The 18,162-nt window shown below is 29.5% G+C and overlaps 1 long non-coding RNA gene across 1 annotated transcript in view; it reads right to left on the bottom strand.

The window, feature by feature from the left end:
• Positions 1 to 660: 660 nt before the first annotated feature.
• LOC143055522 (uncharacterized) overlaps positions 661 to 18,162 on the bottom strand; it is a 66,481-nt gene continuing 48,979 nt past the window's right edge. The window contains exons 2-4 of the long non-coding RNA XR_012972068.1: positions 7,172 to 7,258; positions 5,757 to 5,954; positions 661 to 1,174 (exon numbers count right to left, since the gene is read on the bottom strand). This is a non-coding gene — a long non-coding RNA (uncharacterized LOC143055522). The remainder of the gene's footprint in view (positions 1,175 to 5,756; positions 5,955 to 7,171; positions 7,259 to 18,162) is intronic.

Here is an 18,162-nt window from a genome sequence, read left to right as displayed (position 1 = left end):
TGGGGACATGGGCCTCTTTATTTTCAATCCTTTTTACAGACTTACGGTAATATTTTGTATAGTGTATATGATTATTGTTTTGTTTATGTTTTTGTTGTTTTCGTTTTTGTATTTTCGTTTTTGTTTTTGTTTTTTTTATTATTTTTTGGATTTGTTTTATTTTGTTCTTTGTATAATTAAGTTGAGATATTTATCAGAAATACAATCGTTTGCTACCATTATTTTCAAGGATAATTTAACGCATAATAAAATGAAGTATTTAGGTTTGCAATCATGGTCATACAATTTTATGCCATATTTTCCAATTTCTCAGAGAAATTATAAAACTAACAGTAAGGAATCACCCCCTTCTGTCATTGCAGCTGACGATGGGGTGAACTCTGGTCGACCTGTGGTCATAAAATTTTAAGGAATCTCGTAAAGATGTTGATTAAATTTACGCACTGTAATAAACTATGCGGGTAATGATGTTATCTTTCAAGAAGTTAAACTAAGCAGTCAAAAATGTTTATCACAGATAAAAAAAAAAAAAAAAAAAAAAAAGATTTTTAACTGGACCAAAATAAAAAAAAAAAAAAAATAATAATAAATAAATAAATAAAATAAAATAAAAAAAATAAAATAAAATAGATATACGAATAATAATAAAATTAAGTAAGATAAAATAAAATTAGAATTTTCAATGTAAATATATGTATAAATTTGGCTTTGGTTGCCATGGGGACAGGGGCCTCCGGCAGCCATTATCATTTTTTTTTTTAGAATCTGTTAATACATTATAATCATGGGATAGTTATCGTTTAGTTTATAGAATGAATACTCTTAGATAGAAGTAGCTTTATTCAGATTTGTGATTTCTTTTTTGATATTTTTTGTTTTTCCTATTTTTGGTAGTTAGGATTTTATTTTTAGAATTTTTTATCACTGGTTTTCCTCTTGTTTGCATTTTTGTTGCAGTCTGATATTTGTTTAATATCTAAAACCACTTTATTATTGATAAAGATATTTTGTTTATCATCTAGTGTTATCATCTAGTGTTATTCAAAAAGTATTCTGCTAAACATAATTACCCGGACGGTATAAAATGTGTAACGCTCGCATAATTTTTGACAATCAAGCTCTTCTGAATGTTCTGAAGAGAAAAATAGGAGAAGTCCGTTGATAAGGAAACATCCTGCAAATAAAAACATAAGACAATGTTTAAAAGAAAAAAATATAATGTTAATACTAATAGAAACGTTCAAATAATGATACATAAAAATGCATAAATAGTAAATCAACTTCTAGGTCATGCATGCATGTAGGTAAAAAAGTTAACTATGTGGAAAATAAATTTCCTAGTCTGACTAGTAAATAAACTGAACAGATCAGTACTTTAAAAAAAATAAGTCACTGTTTGCTAGATAAAGGTACTGGAAATGCAGATTTTATAGAAGCTTTTCATTTTCTCCTCGACAACATTTACATGATATATGTACGTTTCGGCGATAAAGTGTATCAACATGTACAGTAGTAGGTATGCCTACATGTCCTATGGGCACTAACAGCGCTCCTTTAATAGAAGATTTATTCCATTTATTGCTATGAATCTCAGTTTATGACCAAACTCAGTAAATACACGTCATTTTTACATTTGGTTCAGACATTCATCAATACCTACCGTTATCTTATTATTACCGTTTCGTTAAATAATACAGAGATCTATAAATATACTTAAAAAATTTACACAAAGGAACTGAATTTAAATTCATCTAACATTAACACTTATCTAGTAGTTGTCCTTTTCCTAGACTTAGACTTTTCAATTTCTAAAAGTAATCTATATACTAAAATTTACAACAAAAGGGAGGATGTTTCATTCCCAAACGTTAATTTTCCATTTTGAGACTTTGGCTCCATCATCATGATCATACGGTGTTTATATATTCCAACTTGTTTTTTATGCCCGTGTATGAAGTTATATCGTAGATTTTGACAAACGTTACAAATGCATCACAGATACATTATTCAGTCAGGTATTTCGTTACCATAAAAGATTAACTAAATTCTTTCATAGATACAAAAATTTGGCTGTACCTGGAGAAAACTTATAAACAACAATATTTCAGCTTTTACGGTAATATTGTACTGATCTCAAAAATCCCTATTTGATCCGTGTAAACTCATCGCACCTTTAAACAAACTTATTAGTAAAGATAATCTTACCAATGTTGTAATTAGATCTTTGAATATTGGATATATTTGTTCAAAAATCGATTTTGTCATCAGCAAATTAAAACTATATTTTATTCTTTGCAAACGTTTTTTATAACGTTTTAATACACATTCATGTTCATTTTCTGTACAGTGATTACGCTATCCATATATAGCACTGTACTTATTTATTGAAGGGTTAACTTCGGACTATCATACTGCCTATCGACGAATTTTCACTTCTGTTTTTGTACTCTGAACAACAAAATTATTTATTTTGTAAGATATTTTTTCGTACTCCTTTGTATAACTTGCTACATTTTTTTTATTAACTTGTGTACGTTTTTTTAGTGGTATTTTGTACAAGGATATGGTTGTTTTTCGTATATTGTTTGACATCTGTTTTATTAATTTTGTATTTACATTGTGTCATATCTCGAATGTATTAGGCTAGTGTATGTGCACTTGTTTTTGATAATCTGTCTTTTAATTTCCATTTCCATTTTAAATTTATAGTGCGTCTTTCTTTGTTGTGATGTTACACTATTGTTTCAGGTAAGGGTAGGGGGTGTTTTGAATAGACAAGTTCAGTAGATTTCTAATTGTGTTTCTTCTATAAAATTCTATCAGGAACCTGATGTTAAGTTTGTTGATGTGGTTCATAAGTGTTTTTTGTTTTTTTTTAATATATATTCAACCATTGGTATTGCCTGTTTGAATGATTTTACACTAGCCTTTTGTGTAGCTCTTTATAGTTTGCCGTTCGTTGTGAGCCAAGGCTCCGTGTTCAAGACTGTACTTTGTCCTATAACAGTAATTTTACAAATTATGACTTGTCTCAATGACACAAATATCACATCTTCTTATATCTAGTCAGAATGTGTTCTTTACTAAGTAAGCTAGTACATGTACAATGCATTTCTTCATAGCATAAAAAATCCTCCGTATTTTTCATAACAATTGTGAGTATGGTTTTTTCCCCATCTGTACCTGTGTTTTAAGATCGCAATTTGTACCCTTATTATGAATAAAGTCACCATATCCTTTATGTTACATAGCACATTAACACAGATATATGCGTTCTATATCGATAAAGATAGAAATTGACTATACTTCATGTTCTACGCTAAAATTTCAGAAAGTAATTTGTTTGCTTTTCTAACAACATTATAAGTTTATTATCTTTGCCATATTTGTTAAGTTTGCTACTGTCAATTTCTTTCAAAACTATAAAGACAATTTCATGTTGAAAATAAGAATGTAGGAAAATACGTGGTTCAGCAAATAACAACAGTTTTGTTTATTAACTTATTTTCGGAAATTTATTTAAGACCTGGCAATTTGTATAGACAATATCCACATGTCTACTGTTTGTGTTGATCTCTTGATGTATTTTGTTGTATTGTGTTATTAAGGTAGTTCAGGGGTATAGAAAAAAATGACAGAATTTTCTTATACTTTCTGAAATTTAACTTTGAAGTATTGTAAATGAAAAAATGCAAAAAAAATTGGGGGTCACCGGCCATCTAAGAGATATTTTGACCTCTGAAAATGCAAATAGGTAATAGGGAATTATAGGGAAAATGGACACAAATACACTTTGATTGAATTTTCAAAGCAAAATGAATGACAGAAGTGGCTCATTTTTTCATACTGTAAAGCTTGAAGTCTCTATTTTACAAAATTGAAATAAAATTATGGGGTCACCGGCGATCCAAGAGATTTTTTGACCTCTGAAAATGAGTGCAAATAGGCTAAATATAGGAAAAACAGACCTAAAATCTCTTTATTAGAATTTTCAGAGCAAAATGAATGACAGAAGTGGCTCATTTTTTCATACTGTATAGCTTGATGTTTCTATTTTTCAAAATTGAAATAAAATTTGGGGGTCACCGGCCATCCAGGAGATTTTTTGACCTCTGAAAATGAGTGCAAATAGGCTAAATATAGGAAAAACAGACCTAAAATCTCTTTATTCGAATCTTCAGAGCAAAATAAATGACAGAAGTGGCTCATTTTTTCATACTGTATAGCTTGATGTCTCTATTTTTCAAAATTGAAATAACATTTGGGGGTCACCGGCCATCCAAGAGATTTTTTGACCTCTGAAAATGAGTGCAAATAGGCTAAATATAGGAAAAACAGACCTGAAATCTCTTTATTTGAATTTTCAGAGCAAAACAAATGACAGAAGTGGCTCATTTTTTCATGCTGTATAGTTTGATGTCTCCATTTTACAAAATTGAAATAAAATTTGGGGGTCACCGGCCAACCAAGAGATTTTTTGACCTCTGAAAATGAGTGCAAATAGGCTAAATATAGGAAAAACAGACCTAAAATCTCTTTGATTGAATTTTCAGAGCAAAGTAAATGACAGAAGTGGCTCATTTTTTCATACTGTATAGCTTGATATCTATATTTTATAAAATTGAAATAAAATTTGGGGGTTACCGTCCATCTAAGAGATTTTTTGACCTCTGAAAATGAGTGCAAATAGGCTAAATAAAGGAAAAACAGACATAAAATCTCTTTGATTGAATTTTCAGAGCAAAATTAATGACAGAAGTGGCCCATTTTTTTATACTGTATAGCTTGATGTCTCTATTTTATAAAATTGAAATAAAATTTGGGGATCACCGGCCATTCAAGAGTTTTTTGACCTCTGAAAATGAGTGCAAATAGGCTAAATATAGGAAAAACAGACCTAAAATCTCTTTGATTGAATTTTAAGAGCAAAATAAATGACAGAACTTGCTCATAATTTCATACTGTAGAGCTTCATGTCTCTATTTTATAAAATATAGATTGGTTTTGTTCTAACATGTCTAAATTTTAAGTGTGCATGCAGCATTCATGCTTAACCAAAAATGTTATTACTGGAATCCGGGCAAAATCAACTGCATTCACATTCGAATACACCTTATCGCTATTTGTCCGCCATTACAAGATACATGTATCACACAGTTCTTGTAAAATTTTGACGTCATAAAATAAAATATCTGACGTCACAATGGAAAAGTGATTGTTGTATGCGTCAAAAGGTCAAGCAGCCGGGTTGGCCGACCGAGTAGGTTAATAGCGATAAGGTGTATACTCCAGGTTTACAACAAGACAATTCTGTTTGCATATGCATGTAATTACATGTATATAAACCTTTACTTTCATGAATCTTGACCTTTTCTCCCAGAAACCTAAATGGTCTGAACTCTATGCAGATGACATATTTCTCAGGTCCACAAATTTCAAATCTATTACATGATTGCATTTTAAAGTTATTCAACTCTTTCTCAATGCATTTGAATAAAAAAGATTATTTAAATGATTAAATTTTACTGTTATGGAAAATTACGACACTGTACATCACTTACGATATCAATGCGCAACTTTATGCGCAGACGGCGCGAAAATTTAAACCCCCGAACTACCTTAACATGCTACATTTTTTCAGTTTATACTTTATACACCATATCTTTTTTAAATCAATTACTATATATGTATTTGCCTTCTGAAATTGTATTAACATATAAATTAATCGTGCTGAAAATATATTAATGCTTACAAACCTTGTATATATGACCAATTTGAATATGCCATGTATTTACCAAGCCATACATTGGGGATTCTTGTTGAAATGTTTTCAAAATTTTGAATTACTAATGTTGTATTACTCTCAAGGACTCCATCGTGTTGTGAGCAGAAGATAGATGCATTTCTCCATGATAACTTTTGCTGGAAAAATGTCAAATTCAATATGTTCTGTCCTGCAAAAAAAATATAAGTCAAACAGGTAGTCTTACTGTACAGTGCAGAAGATTTGCAATGGAATTTACAAATGAACATGTGGTTATATATCAGGACTTATTTTTGTATATACACTAGACGCGCGTTTCGTCTTCAAAAGACTCATCATTGACGCTCGAATCCAAAAAAGTTAAAAAGGTAAAATAAAGTACGAAGTTGAAGAGCAATATTCCTAAAAGGTTTGCCAAATCCAGCTAAGGTAATCTGCCTGAGGTAGAAAAGCACAGTACTCAGGAAACTAAATGTTATTCATGAACAACAGTAATCTCAACACATATTGTAACCGGTGTTTATTATGATGCTACTGAAGGATAAACAGTTTTTGCTTCACGTGTGACAATCGTCGTACATGTTATACCATTGTTATGAGAATGTTTTGTGAGCTATTTTGAAATGTATTCAATTTAAAAGCACGCTTTTTATTAATACATACATATCCACAAACGGTGGTATATTTTAAAAGTATAAGGAATCAATTAAAACACATAAGTTAGAAAACTGTCGAAGTTAATCACCTTGAACAAATACTCTAAACAAAACGGCATTAAAACTATTGTTAACTTTTGAAATATATTGATACTATAATTTATCAATCCCAGATACACGTGTTTCGTCTTACGTGTCTAAGGGTCCGAAATTCTAAAATTCATAGCCATTTTTTTCTTTAATTTCAGCTTATTTCAGCTCAACTGTTGTATACATCAACATGGTCAATTTAAAATATAATAGCATGTCTTTCCTGTATTACATACGGAAGTTTTATAACAATTACATGATTTTGAACGTTAACGTGTTTTTTATATAGCATTGTACAATTATTGAATGTTAATGAAGTCGATGAAATGAATTATTACCTCACGAGGCTTACACTCACAGTGAGTGTCACATCTCTGGCATTGATAAATTATAGTATCCTTTATACTTTTAAAATATACTACCGTTTATGGATATTTATTATAAAAAAGGATGATTTTAGATTGAATACATTTAAAATAGCTCACAAAACATTCTCATTACTATAACTAGGTACACCATTGCTGTTAAAAAATCTTATATGAATGTACATGTATTTTCCTCTCATGACTTTTTCTGTTATCATTACGTTTTACCATAGGTAAATTATTATGCCATTAGATAATGAGAGAAAATGAAAAATATAATACAAAAGATGTCTTACCTTGGCCATATTTCCATGAAGCAATACATAATGAAAGATAGAACAGGTGTTTATTCATCTTCTCGCAGGTTTACTTGTAATTAGGTTCTATGAAAACAAGGAAGTTTGTTGTAATTTTATCTGTCAACTTAATGTATTGTGTTATTAATACACACACATGGCTATTGGGGATATCATTATCCATGAATAATATTTTAAAAAATGCGTGTAGTTGACTGGTATTGAAGTCTTGATTTGGGTCCTTTATTTGTAAACTTTTTATGACAATATTCTCTATTTTTGTTTTATACATTTTGACCTTTTTTCCATATTCTCTTAATATTTTGAATTTTATCCTGCACTTTCACACAACAAGTCTCTATTCCGTAAAGTTTAATGCGTAAATTTGTTATTTCATCTAGGAAGGTTTTGTATTTCTTGTGAGGGAAAATTGCGATAAAATAAGTGTTCAAATTTTAACAACAACAAGCATAGTTGTTTATTCATGATATACTCAATTTTAAGAATCTTTATGATTCAACGGACTGCAATAAATTTTGATACTCTGCAATATTCGTTCTCAAAATGGATTGTTTTGAATCATTGCAAATTGGCTAAAATTCTATGTTTTTTGCCTGAAATCTAATGAATTTCTTTTTGTTTAGAGAAATTGCATCAAACTTTTAAATACTACAGCTTAATTCAATTTTTCTTAGAAAAAAAAAGACAATTCTCAGCTACCTTCAAATTCTTCCTGCAATAACAAAAGAAAATAAATAATATACATACTAATATTTTAGCATTTCCCTGTTCTAAGTCATATTGTACTTTTAAATTTATACAATAAACTAAATTTTTAGCCTTCTGAAATCTTACATTCAAAACTCAAGGCTAAATTTTTAGCTTTCAAAGATTCTCAATTAAATGTAATCGGCTCGAGTTTTAACTATAAATTTGATCAGTTTGAACAAAAACAGTTGATACATGAAAAAAATGCTAAAGTTTTAGTAAAAAAAAATAACATGTTGATCGCAATGCAATATAGTAAATTGTAAATTATAAGCCTGGTACCTTTGATAATCGATTTTGGAGATGAAATTTAGCGCCTTTAGCGATTATTATTTTGATTTGATCACGAAAATCACGAGTAAGAGTTTACATTTAAGTTTTGAAACAAGCACTAGAATTGAATGTCCTACAACATTCATAAACTGTCATCAACATGTAGAATAGTTTATCATTATTATACTAATCGACTTTTGGTGGGATTTTATTTCTCAATCTGTAGGTATTATGTGGTTTTGGTAGGATTGATATTCTTTTCGACATTTTGAGATTGCCTCAGGCATCAGCAACCTCTTCAATACTATAAAACTATAGTTTGTACCAGGCAGTATATATATTGTACATATGCCTCATTCAATGTAAAGCGCTAGAAATTAATAGAAATGTACTCTTTTGTAATTTAAGTGATATAGTTCCATCTTTTGCTAATATGTGTGAACAAGATAAGTTTAGTTTCATTCTGAAAAGTAATGATACAGACATTAGTACTGTAAGTGTAGCTGGAATAAGCGATATGTATGATTTGAACATTCATTTAAAGCAAAAATAATGTTGTTAAGAACTTTTATAGTATTAATGCTAATTGTTAATGGCTTGAATTAATAATTTTGTATGAATAACACCTCCACGCAATGTAAATATAAAATATGTATCTCTTATCATTGAGAAAATATGTTTGGTTTGGTTTTTTTGTTTTTGTCTGTTTGTTTGTTCATTTTTGTATTTGTATTTGTATTTTGTAAATGTCGGCTGGTATCATTTCTGTATAGGAATTTACACCAATAAAATTATTTGATTTGATTTTATGCCTATGGTTTGTCTATAGTATGTGTTGACACTTTAAAGTAAATGTCTTCTATTATAAGGACTCTATATGAGGTCAAAAGACATGGAACATGGTATTTGAAAAAAACGAGAGAAAGTTTAAATGAAAACCAGACATGAACTCTGGTTACAATTCATATTTTGTTTACATATTTTCATACAAAATAAAACTAGCAAAACTAGTTATATATAGAGATTAAATAACGTTCAAGTTACCAAGTTTCTCCTCCTCTTCTGGTATGCTTATTTCCCTTGAATACAATTATCATTTATATTAAGAAAACACGAACAGTTGATGTATTGTAATATTACAATAGAGTAAAAACAACTTTGCGCCATTTTGTAATCATAAACAGTCTGCGTCCTTCAAATGCTTTAATTATATTTGATGAATTTATGAAATGTCAAACGTTTACGTGATTTTAACATTTAAAGCGCCTTTATGATTAACATTTTGTCTTTAAAACGCTTGAATAATTGTATCACCTTTAGATTATTTGGTTCTGTAATTATTAATGTTACAGCTTCAATAAAAAAAATATCATTATACATTTCTAATTTTATTTAACTGTTCCGAACTTAAAAGATTCTATAGACACACATTTGTGATATATCAGCTAAGCATGTTCAGATTTGAATGACAATATTTGAGTTAAGAACCTTTCACTTGAGCTTCTCATCAGTATTTACATGAAGATCAATAATAGGAGATTAATGAAAACCAAAACAAATAGATAGATGTACACTAAAGTCATGTAAGTATACGTTATCAGTTTGTATAAATGCCTTGTACTTAATTCAAATTTCAGAAACGTACAGGCATTTTTGTTGCTAAATCCACGAAATGATATATCAGACTATACATTGTTTCCCTACATACTTCAATTCATACAACACTACACTTAGGTTTAATTGTAATCTTTATATTATTGGTGATTAAATTAATCAGGTATTAATAACCAAATATTTAGCTGAAACTTCTACTTAAAGAACCTTCAATTGGTAAGTGACATTTCACATAATAGTTAAATTTGAATATTGTCTATATCGCAAATTCATTTTATTTTGATATTTTAAAACATAACTTAACATGCATTGATATCCAGGTATTTATTTTTATATATTTTATAAATGAGGTACCAAGGATAAGTCTTCCGAATTGTGATAATTTCATTATGACATAATTAATTGTGATGTAATTGGTTGCTTTATTGTGATGTCCCCACAGCTGGCCTTCGACTATTTTATCTTTTTTGTGTGTTATTTTGGCACTTCAACTGTTTGTTTTGTTTTTTTACATCCTTAGCTTTCTAATATAAGGTTCTGAGCGTAAATGATGAAGATAAACCCAGAATAGCTTCATTTTTATCACTTTTGCAGCGATTTTTGTTATAAACGGTTATCTTAGTCTGACCCCAGTCACGAACTGTTTTAAAAATGCTATAATATGTAATATGTTAAACAACACGGGCGGAAAATGTAAGGTAAACTTTGTTTGCTATAGTGGACAAAATGATGACGACAGTGCAACGTGTGATTTTGGAGGAAATTACCGATGCTCACGTTTTTATATATAATATGCATGTTTACCACTCTAGTTTGTAGTTCAGAACCTTCCACTTAAGCATGTTAACCTTCTCATCCACTGGAGGTATGACTGAGAATGTCAACCGTTAAAGATAAGTGCAAAACAAAACAAATAAAATGATATAAACCATAATAAAAGTTAGTAGCCCAAGCAAACGCTTGCATTCAGTTATACAACTCTACACATAAGTCGACATTTCAAAATTTGGGCATTGACAATTATGAACTCATTTGTGCGCTCTCGCTGAAGCATCCAGAAAAGCACTCTGGGGACACTTTGTTTATGAAATGTAATGGAATTTCTACATGCTATCAATTTTTATGTATGCATAAAACAAGCCCTTCATTTTTCGGCGAAAGCTTATAACTTTGTGTTATAACTTAATGTCTATAAAGTGAGCTGAAGTTTAATACTGGTATTATATGGCTGATTCACTCGTTGAAATTGATCTTTTTTCTATGGAGAACACTTGTTCTGCTGACAGAAATGATAGGGTCCTGATATTTTGTGTACTTTAATATCCTATACTCTCATTCAAGGTTTATCCTTAACTTGGTCTCAACTTTTGAATAATCTCTTTCAACTGTGTCTCTGAATGTTATTTCTGACTATACAGCTTATATGTATGTTCAACTTGGCGTTTATTTTTGTTGTAGTTCAGTTGTTTTGCTGTTCTATTGTTTTCCTCTTGTAGTTGATTGTTTGGTTTTGGTTTGTAATCCGGATTTGTTTTTATTGTTTAATTAGATTTATGACTATGGCGGTATATTACTGTTGCTTTCAGTACGATTAAAGAGTTTTTTCATGATGAAGGCTATACTGTAATATTCATTTTCTTTGGCTGGATAGTAGATCATTTGGCAATCATTAAACCTTACCCAACTATAAAAGTTATTTCATGTCTAGAGTTTATTACTATGGAAGGAGGAAAATAAGAAATAAAACTGTTATGTTGAGAAACTTTAAAATACCCCAACAAGGAGAGTCTCAGTCCACGTTAATACAAAAATTGAAAAAGGGCACTGTCTCTTGTCAAATGAGGTAAAAAATTATAAGCAACAAAGCAACAAATTCAACAAGCTAAATGAAACACAATAATACATCAAGACAATAACAAACATTAAAAAGCATAAACCTGGTGGAACTGAAACCATTTTTTTAAATTATGTCCTGTACCAAGTTAAGAATATGTCAGTTGTTTATCAGTTTGTCCGTTTCTATAAACTTTTGTTTTGGACAGGCTATTTGCGATGTTTTTTTACTTAGATTTTTCTTGGAGTTTAGTATTTTTGTTGTTCCTTTATTTCCTTTTAGCGACTGATTCGTATAATCAACAGACCTTGAGTTCTTAAGGATTCATTAAAAATATGGCCATTTCAACATGTTCAAATCCTTTTTTTCTGTTTTATTATTTTTAGTATGTTTCTTCTATCAATAAATCAACAACTACTAGAAACTTATATATGATTAAAATAATTTATTAGCATAATAAATACATAACAATAAAATAATGTGATCATGTGATACATGTAAACTATGGAATAACAGAATACCATTAGCCAGGTCTGCCACCTGTTAACTGTTGTTGTCCTACTGGTAAATTACGAAAAGGGCTATTTGTAATAGGACCATGGTAAGGTGTTGCATAGGTACATTCTGAAAGCTGATTAAGTCTTTCATGTCTATACTCAGTGCATCTCAAACAAATGCAAACTGGTAAAATGTGCACTAAATAATGAGCATGACAGGTTTTAAGTTCATGCAATAACCTCATAAAATCTTCTGCACTTATATGTCCCTGTAAATTAACTCCATGTAAATTAAGTAAATAAAACTCATTAATGACAGAACGATACATTGGTTTGATATAAAGCGAATGAATTGCAACAGCATTTTTTGCACTGATTTTTCGTGGCAGAAGCAGTTTAACAAAGTCTGTTTCCAGTTGGAACTTTTCAATCAGTGGAACAAGAAGAGCTGTTTTGCCCTCTCTGCATCTTTTTACTTCACTATTGTCATTTACTAAGCATTTAAATAAAAAGCCTAATGTAAAATTGCGATTATACTCTGATAAAATAATTTCTATTTCTATTACATCATTTTCATTTTGCATTTGCATATAATTATTAACAACATCTAATAAAAACTCACTTTTTTTTAGTGCTAAATGAACTTTGGTCTGGGGCGCAATGGTAACCACACTGGGTTCACCATCATGACCAAAGTTTAAATGAAGAATTAGCTTATTCATGATAGAATTGCAATATCCCTTTTCCTTTTTTCCCTAACTATTTAATTATAGTTCCCTATTAAGAACAATATTCTTGCCCGCCCCAAAAAGGAAAAAGGATAGAAGCAGATATGTTTTCAAGATGCTTCTACACCATAGCAAACCTTCAGACAATCATGTGGATAGTGTTTTTAAAACACTCTTTGAATGTCCAAACATTTGGTCTTTAATGTGACCCTTGAAGGTTAATCAAGAATCAACAAAATATAGTTTAATATATCCAATTATTTTTAACAATGACAAAATATAAACAGTTTATAACTAATTCTTATAATTCATCATTGCAGTGGGTCAAACAGCATAAAACTTCTATAGGCCACGGTGGACTGAATATAATATATATTAACTAGAGGCTCTAAAGAGCCTGTGTCGCTCACCTTGGTATATGTGAATTAAACACAGGAAGCAGACAGTTCATGAAAACATTGTGTTAAGGTGATTGTGAAGTGTTTGAACATCTTACTTTACTGAACATTTTTTGCTGCTTACAATTATCTGTCTATAATGAACTTGTCCGTGTAGTTTCAGTGGAAAATGTTAGTAAAAATTTACAAATTTTATGAAAAATTTAAACAATTGATTATAAAGGACAATTACTTCTTAGGGGGTCAATTGACCATTTTTGTCATTTTGACTTATTTTTGAGTCTTAAATTGCTGTACATTATTGCTGTTTACAGTTTATCTCTATCTATAATAATATTCAAGATAATAACCACAAAGAGCAAAATTTCCTTAAAATTACCAATTTAGGGGCAGCAACCTAACATCGCGTTGTCCGATTCATCTAAACATTTCAGGGCAGATAGATCTTGACCAGATTAACAATGTTACTACCTGTCAGATTTGCTCTAAATGCTTTGATTTTTGAGTTATAAGCCAAAAACTGCATTTTACCCCTATGTTCTATTTTCAACCGTAGCGACCATATTGGTTGGTTAGCTCGGTAACTAACACAATTTTTAAACTAGATAGCCTAATAATAATTATGGCTATGTTTGGTAAAATTTGGCTTAGTAATTTCAGAGAAGAAGATTTTTGAAAAAGTTTACTTAGATTTACGAAAAAAATGGACTATAAAGGGCAATAACTCCTGAAGGGGTCAACTGACCATATGGTTCTCTTGACTAATTTGTAAATCTTACTTTGCTGAACATTTTTGCTATTTACAGTTTATCTCTATCCATAATAATATTTAAGATAATAACCATTATATATATGTTTATTATCCTCCTTCAGGAGAGTATAGATATACAAATGTGGTATAATACAGAGTGTTAATAATAAGAATTTAAATAACGATTTAAATAAAATAAAAGAATAAATAAATATTTATATTAATGAATAATTAAATTGATCATTGAATAAATAGAATAGATAAGTTCAGATGAATCGAAAAATGTCTTTTAAGATTTTTCAGTTGTAATAAATATCAAGTTAACTGTCATATTCCTTAAACAGTAAAATTTCCTTAAAATTAATAATTTAGGGGCAGCAACCCAACAATGGGTTGTCTGATTCATCTCAAAATTTCAGGGCAGATAGATCTTGACCAGATAAACAATTTTACCCATTGTCAGATTTGCTCTAAATGTTTAGTTTTTGAGTAATAACCAAAAACTGCATTTAACCTCCATATTCTATTTTTAGCCGTGGCAGCCATCTTGGTTGGTTGGCCGGGTCAAAAAACACAATTTTCAAACTAGATACATCAATGATGATTGTGGCTAAGTATGGATTAATTTGGACCGGTAGTTTCAGGGAAGAAGATTTTTGTAAAAGATCATGGAGATTTACAAAAAATGGTTTAAAATTGACTATAAAGGGCAATAACTCCTAAAGGGTTCAACTGACCTTTTTGATCATGTTGACTTATTTGTAAATCTTACTTTGATGAACATTATTGCTGTTTTCAGTTTATCTATAATAATTTTCAAGATAATAACCAAAAACAGTAAAATTTCCTTAAAATTACCAATTTAGGGGCAGCAACCCAACAATGGGTTGTCTGATTCATCTGAAAATGTCAGCGCAGATAGATCTTGACCTGATAAACAATTTTACTCCTTGTCAGATTTGCTCTAAATGCTTTGGTTTTTTGAGTTTTAAGCCAAAAACTGCATTTTACCCTTGTGTTCTATTTTTTGCCATGCCGGCCATCTTGGTTGGTTGGTCAGGTCAAAAAACACAAATTTTAAACTAGATACATCAATGATAATTGTGGCCAAGTTTGGTTTAATTTGGCCCAGTAGTTTTAGAGGAGAAGATTTTTGTGAGAGTTAACAACGACGGACGACAGACGACGGACGCCAAGTGATGAGAAAAGCTCACTTTGCCTTTTAGGCCAGGTGAGCTTAAAACATGTTATGAAAACATATTTTGCCAACATGAATCGTGAAGCAATACAAATAATTCTAAAACTTTCTGATCACTGTGCTCTAAAATTACATTCTGAGTTTATTTTTGTTTTAGTCAGAAAAATTTAAATGTATTTGCAGCTTTATTTTAATTCATTTTAAAATTTTGTAAAGTTTAAACCATTTTTAAGCAATGTATTGTACATGTTATACTATGTTTGAGGTATTTTTGTACAGTTCATAACAAGCCTTTTTTGCAATTATATACAAGTTATAACATGTACAATATTTCTGTACATGATATAACATGTACAAAATTGCAATTTGAATACAACATATAGAAATATTTACATGATTTATGTACATATATATACAAAAAAATATCCTTATTACTTTTGATTCATTTTTTATCATTGTTTCAGATGTTAAAATATATATTTCTTAATCAATTTTGTTTTTAAATTTAACACTGTAGCATTTATGTCTCATCCTAGCTGTACTCTAACATTATAATGACTTGGACACGTAAAAACTTACTCTTTCATTCAATCCAATAAAGAGACAATTATGAGCATAATCTCTTCATCCTGGCTGAACGCTTACAGTATGAAGATCATTAAACACAAGTATTTGTCTTTTATTCAATTCAATAATTAAACAACTTGTATATCCAAGCAGAATGATGAAGTAAAAGGATTATATCTATATACATTATGGTTCATATTATAGGTAAAGAAAAATAAAGTTAAAGATGCATGATGCGTGAATATTTTGACATTTATGTTGCAAAAGATTATCCACCAATTCTGAAGGTCCACAAAAAAACTGATAATGTAACAGAACATGGAATAAATAAAGAAACTATACCTATTCACAGAAACTTAATACATTGTTTATATAAACAAACAACAACAATAAAATATTAAAGTCACAAGATAGTCATTATTATATCATTATCCTCACTGTAACTAAAAATAACTATAAGGTTCAATCTCTTTCAATGTATCTATAACTTTCCTACTTTTCTCATATTAAAGATAAAAACTCTTTGTTCAATCCAATAAAGAGACAATTTTGGGCATAATCTCTTCATCCTGGCTGAACGCTAACAGTACGAAGATCATTAAACACAAGTATTTGTTTGTTTTTTTATTCAATTTGAAAATTTGACAAGTTTGCTATCCAAGAGAATGATTAAGTAAAAGTATTATATATATATATCATTGCAAAAATCAAGGTCATCTTTGACTTGAATTTTCTTTATATATATTAAGTTCTTGCTAAAAAAATCAGACTCAAGCAAAACTTTACTGAATTTGAACTTATGAAGTTGTAACTTTTCGGATATGTCCCTGTTATACACATGGAAACTTTTTTCTCAAGCTTCTTATACTATATACATGTTATAGGGGTGTATACAATACACAGTGAAAAAACAGTACTCATAATTATGATTTTTTTTGTGCATAAATGAATAAATATGAACTTAATGGAAAGAACTGTGTAATACACTCTTTTGTTTGCAATGCAGACTCATTTACTCCATGAAAAAATAATATTGAAAATTTGCAGACATAACAAACATTTACACTTAGTCTATCTATTGAAAAATTGAAAAAACTTTAGATAAATAATAATGTAAATTCAAGTCAAACAGAACTAATATACATCCATGTGTTCTCTTTCCTGATTTTTATTGTTTGCTTTGCATTTGCTTTGTATTTGGTCAAACTTATGGTAAAGTTGCATAACATAAAAAAGTTCTGCTGTCATAGAACTGCATGACTAAACTAAAGGTCACAATATTTTCTTGAAGGGATTTTGTTATATATTAATATATTTACTTATATTCTTACTTCACAGGCTTTTTTTACTTTTCCTATTATCGATTTTCATCAATAAGACAAAAAAAAATTTACAACATTTTGCAATACCATAGTTTTATCATAAGTAGATATACATTCAACTTATTTGAAATATGACACAAAGTATCCTGAATTTGTTGTTTCATATCAGACGAACTTATTTAAATCTTAAAGGGGCACTAGCTACAAGATATATAAAAAAACAATTATATATTTTTTTTTGGCTCAATCACTAATGAAATACAAATTGTGAAATAATAATTCACTTTTAGCATTTAGCAGCCAGTATGATTTAGTTCTGTCAAAATAAGCTAAAATCATTGATAATGAATTATTCACTTGCAAGTGAATAATTCAACCTCATTGAATTTGTATTAATGTGATCTTCAATTTAACTCCTTAGCTTGAAATGGATAACACATGAATTGAATGTGTAAAATTATTTAAAGGAAAAGAATATCAACATTGAAAGTGAAACAAAGGTAAATCAATTGATTGACTGATTTGATCCACAGAAAAAAAACCGATGATAAACATTAATTTTTCATCTACTGTGGATTCATTATTATTCGTTGGATATCAATTTTCGTGGATTTCGTGGGAACAGACGAACCACGAAATTAAATGTTCAACGAATACCAAATTTTCTATTGGCTTGTATGCAGATTTCTCCAAAACCACGAAATTAAATATCCACGAACATGTAAGTTTTCCTCAATCCACGAAAAATTGGTACCCACGAAAATAAACAAATCCACAGTATAATATAAAATTAACTAGACCTAGAATAATCCAAGAGCATGAATTTGCTTGATCTATTTATATCTATATTTATGTTTACATCGCATATATGATCATTGAATGACTTTAGAGGTCAACTCAATAATTAATTAGATGGCGGTCTAGACTGAGAACACACGAAATGAAGCTATGTAATTTTATACCGTGTCCTCTTAATATTTATTGTAGACTTTTAATAGGTTGGATAAATGTTAACATTATTCATTATTATAAATCAAATAC

The sequence above is a fragment of the Mytilus galloprovincialis genome, chromosome 12 (assembly GCF_965363235.1).
Source record: "Mytilus galloprovincialis chromosome 12, xbMytGall1.hap1.1, whole genome shotgun sequence".
Taxonomy (NCBI): domain Eukaryota; kingdom Metazoa; phylum Mollusca; class Bivalvia; order Mytilida; family Mytilidae; genus Mytilus; species Mytilus galloprovincialis.
Note: the sequence above shows the minus strand (reverse complement) of the source record. Positions and strands in the feature narration are given on the sequence as shown.